We start from the raw sequence: 6,000 nt of genomic DNA, 5'->3' as shown, positions 1-6,000 counted from the left end.
TGTTCAGGGGTTCCAGCTGCACCTTGTAGTGTGGGAGCAGGGATGTCTGGGAGGAAGGAAGCACATTTTGGGTATGTGATTTATTAAAAAAATATGGATATTGATCTAGTACCAATATCCAGCTGTGACGGACAAAAACTCTGTAACAGTTTAGAGAGTGTATGTTTGTTGTGACGTGGGCAGCGTGTGGGATAGCTCCCAAATACACCCTGCAATTCACAGGTGATTACAGAGCCTTTTTATCTATACAAGTATTAAATACCCAAAATACAACTACATATTCATAATTTTGGTCCATCCCATTCCCCGTTTCATATGCTAATTAGTTCAAAAGCTATCAAGCATGTGTAGTTTGTTCCTTGAAATGGGTCAGTGGTCCCTTTCATGGGGAGGGGTCCCAAAATGAGGAAGTAAATGAAGTCTTCCTCTTTCTGACCTTTCTACCTTTTCAATTCAAATATGGCAAATGAACCCTTGGTAGAACTCCCATTCCCTGTCTTCACTTGGTTTCAGAACAAAGGAGCCCACAATTGTGTTACGTTACTAAAAGCTATTTGTCACTTTCTGTGTTCTTCATTATAAACCCATCTAACCAAACATTGTGTTGACAATAACTACTAACTCTTAACTTCATCAAGGCCTACCCATTTATTTTAATTAACTCCAATAAAGCTTATTTCTAACTAAAATCTTAGCTCCTCTAAAATCTCTAAATTCCTTAAGGTTTATGTCTCAAATACAAACCTGACTTTGGGTAGTTAGAACAGCTGGTGAGCTGTGGCTTGTGAAGGCAGCTGCCCTCCCTCTGGTGCGTGGGGAATTGCCCTGGCCGATGTGCTGGTGCTGCAGCAGCCGTGTGTGCCCGTGCCGTGGGTGGAGCACTCTGGCCCAGAGCCAGGGGCAAGGCTGTGCCACTCACAGTGACAGGTCATAGCTGGAAAATGCCATCTGAGCCTGAGCCATCCCCAAAGGAAGAGTGCTGGAAAGAGCTGAGCTTCATTTCCAGCCTTCTAGGGAGGGATTTAGCTGCTTCAGCCCAGCAGATATTTCTACCTGCTGGTATTGCTGAGAGGTGGGGTGGGAGTGTCCAGGAACACCCTAATGCTTTGGAGACAGGAGGATCCCTCTCTGAGCAGTGTGGCTACTGCAAAAGTGGACAACTGTACATGCTGGAAACTGCAAGCACAGGAAGAACGCAGCTTTGCCTTCTGCTTCGTGCAGGCAATTACCTCTGTACAGAGAGGCCAAAAAAAGACTAATGAAAATCCCACCTTTGTAAATGCAGCAGTTGGAAAGGTACCAGGCAGAGAGAACTCCACGTGCTGCTGAACCAGCCTGAGACACCCCCGTGCAACACCGTGGTGACAATCACCTTTTGTTCTTCACATCCCTCTCTCTTTTGGCTGTTGCTGCCACAACTCTGAACTCTTTTTCTGCTTCATTTCCCCCAGCCCAGCTTTTCTCCTGCTCAGCAAACATGCTGTGTGCTGAAGGACTCCTGTGGACTTTGCACCCCTGAGGAAACCTTTTTGCCAGAGGAAACATCAGGGTGTTCATCTATGGCAGTGTGTAGCAGGAGCAAAAAGGAAAACACCTCTTAGGCAGGGTTTGATTGTCAGCTGAAAATAAGCAAAGTACCTGTCAGTGACATGTGAGCACAAAAAAAGCTTTGCAGATGGAAATAAAGGCAATGCTTTTTTCCTCTTCTCCTGCTCTGCCTTCCCTGCAGTGCCAGTGAGGCTTTGGCTTGTGGGCTGCAGAGCCGTGCTGTTCCTGAGCCTGTTGGATCTGGAGGCACAGTGCTCTTTGGACTCTTATGTATTTTCTGAAAATGGTGTCTAAAAGAGTAATGGGCACTTTGCAGAGCTCTAAATAGGCCAGCCTCTGTCCTGAGGAGCTGGCAACGCACGGAGGCAAGTGCCAGGGATGGGAGAACGGCTGCATCATACAAACCAGCTGGGGAGGTGGCACGTGGCCCACCTGATCAGTATTTTTCCATCACATTCTCATTCAGCTGCTCCTTGCCAACTTTCAGCTCTGTCACACTCCTCAAAAGGTTCTACTCTGGGTTTATTTAGCATGCTATTTATTTCCTAATTATAGAACTGAAGTGACTGACCTCAGCCCTTCTGGGTACTGCTGTCCATCTTTTTGTCCCCTCTAGACCATAGACTCTGGTCTCCTCTAATGGCTGAAAGCCATTGCTAGAGACTTTATGACTCTTTTTTTTTTTTTTTTTCCTCCCAAACCCGAGAGGGCTCAGACTGCTTGTACAGAGAGCATCACTGATCATTTCAGAGCAGATGGGCTATTGCATTCCCAAATTCTTTAGGCCAAAAGAGAAATGCCACTGAGCTGAGCACTTTACCAGGCTGTGTTCTTCTGCTTCTGTCCACAATTTCCCAGCAGCCAGCTCACTGCTTTTATCCCACATCCAGCCACAGCTGCTGCCCAGAGGAAGAGGTTTTAAAAACCACTCCCTGGCATCAGCAGTGCTGCTGGTCCTGCTTTTGTTTGCTCCATGTGCTCCATGGCACTTGAACCCTGCCTGGCTCCACAAACAAACTCAGTGGTCTGGGAGAAGGATGCATCTGTATCTGTAGTGCCATTACACTACTGAATTTTCCAGGGAGTCTGGTTAGGTGAAATTCCTACCTTCAGGATACCTTCTGCACCAAAAGCTGCAAGGCTGAGCAGACCTGTTCTCTGCAGCCACCTCTAATGTCACCTCTTGTTCAGTTAGAGCTGTTTCTGCCCCTTTCACACATTTTGGTAACTTAGATACAGCTGCAGGAGCCAGGCAGTGCTTTGGTGTGGCACCTGTCCCTAAAGCCACCTGCAGAAGCAGGGGGGTTTTGTGTAGGGAGGCTGGCATCAGAGCAGCAGGTGGCTGGCAAGCAGTGAGAGCAGGGAGAGGAGGCATCTCTGGGGGAAAGCGGGATGGATTCAGATAAATGGATGTACTAGAGCCAGAAGGATGTATGAGCTTCTCCTGGAGAGTTTCCAAGATGTCTTGCTGAATAAAGGAAACCGCTGGTCTTCTGTTTAATCCCAAGTGGTCTGTCTGACATTTGCCACTATTGCCTCAGTGTGTTCCTGAGGTTGGAGTCTGGAAAGGCTGTGATTGTCCCACCTCAGAAAGCTGGCAAAGGAGTCTGCTCAGGCCACAGTTTTATGGGTTTTTTTTTTTTTCAGTGGCTGCTTGCAAAATGCTTTCTGTGGAAGAGTTTCCATAGAAGTAGTGGTGCCTGAGGAGAATGCAGGGTTGTAATCCTGCAAACTGAAATGCTCAGTGCACTGAACAATGGGATTAGCAGCCCCTTGTAAAAATCCAAATTTTAGTATTGCCTGAGGAATGGGGAAGAGCCTTTTCCTAGAGAGCAATATTCATGAAAATAAATTGAGTGGGGGCAGAAGATTGATTTTGTGCCAAAATAGTGGGAATTGGGATAGATCTGGGAGGAAGGGAGGGAGGGACAACACAACAGTGTTTGGATGATGGTGAGTACAAAAGAAATTGTTACAGTTGTGATTTGGGAGAATGAGTGGTGGTGTTTGGGAGCAGAGAGCCAGAGCTCTGTTTCCTGGAGGTGTAGAAGGAAGGCAGGGCTGAGAGGAAACAGGCTTGATGCTGGTGCAGGGAGGAGGGTTGTGGGTGAGGATGGTGGGTCCATGGGAGCATGGTCTGGCAAGGTGTGTAGGTGAGCAGGAAGCTGCAAAGAGCAGTGGGGTGGGTGGGATGAAAGGCTAATCCAGAGCATCTCCATCTGCCTGATGGCTTCTTGGAGATGCACTGGCAGTCACAGCCAAGCAGTGAATGTCTGCCACCATGGCCAGGGGTGAGCTGGAGGTGACCACCCTTTTCCATGCACAGGCACCTGGAAGGCTGCTCCCAAGGAAACAAACCAGCTGCAGAGCTACTGCACTCCATTCCTCTGGCTGACCTTACCTGGCTTTGCAGGAGCAGCACTTCCCTTTGTACTGTCTCTGAGTTAAAGTATTTCATGGGCTGGAGGAAATAAACAGTGCTGCTGATGCTGTGTAATGACCCCATCTCCAGGCTGACTCCACCTTGGCTCATTGCAGGCTCCACCTTGCAAAACTGATGTCTCAACTTTTGGGAAATGACGTCTGATTTGCCACACGTCTCCTCAGAGCAGAGCTTTAAGATCCCGACCTCCAGAGTTCCCATGAAATCCATCCTGGGATTTGGCAGTAAAGCTGCAGGAGGATTTTGTCAGAATTATGAAGGGCTGGACGTGCAGGGAGCATGGCTGGATGTGTTGGGAGTGTGGCAGGATGGGAGGATGCATGGCTGAGTGATGATGGTGAAGGTCTTTCCTTCCTTCCAGCTCAGGAAAGAGCTACCGCCCCGGTGGAGGCTAGAGGGTGCTGTGCTGCAGGGAATGGGTGTCCTCCTCCTTCCCTGCTCAGCATCCCTTCAGAGCCAGGTAGAAATTTGCAGGAAATGCTGCCTCTGAGCTGGGATGAAGACTAAGGTGCTGGCTGGAGTTAGGAACAACCTCCAGGGATTTTTTTCAGACCAGAATGTTTCATTAGTTCATTATTTAGCACCCACAAGGTGACATACAGAAAGGAAGAGTGTCTTTTCTCAGATGGGTGTAAAAGCAAAAAGTGGGCAAAAGGAGTGAGAAAATTAGGAACAGATCAGAAGATAAGGAAGCTGGGTGGAATAAAAGCAGAGAATAGAAAGGTGAAGAAAGAAAATAAAAGGATAAAGAAAGAAAACAGAAGATGAACAAATGCAGAGAATCACATCCACTGCTGTGTCTAATTAAGGACTTCAGACCTGCTGAATGATGAAAGGGAGATTTACTTGGGAGAAAAATAAAGGAGCACTTCTTGCTTGCGGCAGCTGAGGCTGCAAAGCCCCTGGCTGATGGGGCAGGATCAGCTCCTGTTTACCCAGCTGAGGTGTGGCTAATCCTGAGCACCACAAAGAGCCGAGCTGAGGAGTGAGAAGAGGCCGGGGGGAGACAGGAGACAGGGCTGTGTTTGTACAGCAGCTGACAGGCAGCTGCAAGCCCAGGCAAAAACACGACATGCTCCCAAACAAGCAGCTCTGTGAGCAGAGGGCTGCTCCCTGGAAAGCCTGCCAGGAACCACAGGCAGCAGGAGCAAACGTGCCTCCTGCGTGGGGCTGCACGTGCTCTGCAAAACACAGCCCTGCGGTTGGGGGGTCACTGTCCTCACAGCTGGCAGAGCTGCTCTCCTCTCCCTGCCTGCAGCAGGAGGGGCAGATGGGCAGGCGTAGCTGGAGCAGGAGGAAGCGCAGGCAGATATGTTCTTATGTTCTCAGGTCTTGCAGAAAACAACCTACCCAACGGGAGAAGATGCAGGCAGACAACAGAGGAAGACTGCAAATAAGCCCCATTCACAGCTAAGGGGACTGCACCTCCCTCTGGGCCGTGGGGAGGTTCTGGGGTTCTTTCAGGTGAGTGGTGGGTACAGCACAGTGTCAAGAAGCCAGCCCTGCTCACAGAAATGAGCCACATCAGATCTTGATGCAGGTGACCTCCATTCTGTTTTCTACCTCAGTCCTGAGGTGGATTAGCAAGGAGTGGAAGAGAACTTCCTAAATTGGACACAGATTACTACACAAGCCCCTAATAACTGCTCTGGCCCCACCACACGTGCTAAAGGAGGTGCTGGGGCTTCATCTGTGGGTCCCTGAGGGACATTTTAAAGAGGTACAAACAAACCTGGCCCAGAACATGGACCAAAGGGAATGCTGTGGTAAGCTGCAAAGCCCTGTTAGGAGCTGAAGGGCTGTTGAGCCCACATGTTTTCACTCTGTGTCTACTCTGGATGTCTGCAGCAAGTCACTGGTTTTACTGCTGGGGCTGTCAGGGCAGCAGCCCGTTGCCAGCTGGGGACATGCAGAGGGACTCAGCACTGGAGCTGCAGCTGCTTAGCTCTCCAGGAACACTGGACAAATGCAGAATAACTGGGATCCACTATTATTAACTGATCTGTGGG

This window comes from Pyrgilauda ruficollis, unplaced genomic scaffold (genome assembly GCF_017590135.1).
Source record: "Pyrgilauda ruficollis isolate IOZ18807 unplaced genomic scaffold, ASM1759013v1 scaffold23, whole genome shotgun sequence".
NCBI lineage: Eukaryota > Metazoa > Chordata > Aves > Passeriformes > Passeridae > Pyrgilauda > Pyrgilauda ruficollis.
The sequence above is the reverse complement of the archived record's forward strand: the minus strand, read 5'-3'. Positions refer to the sequence as shown.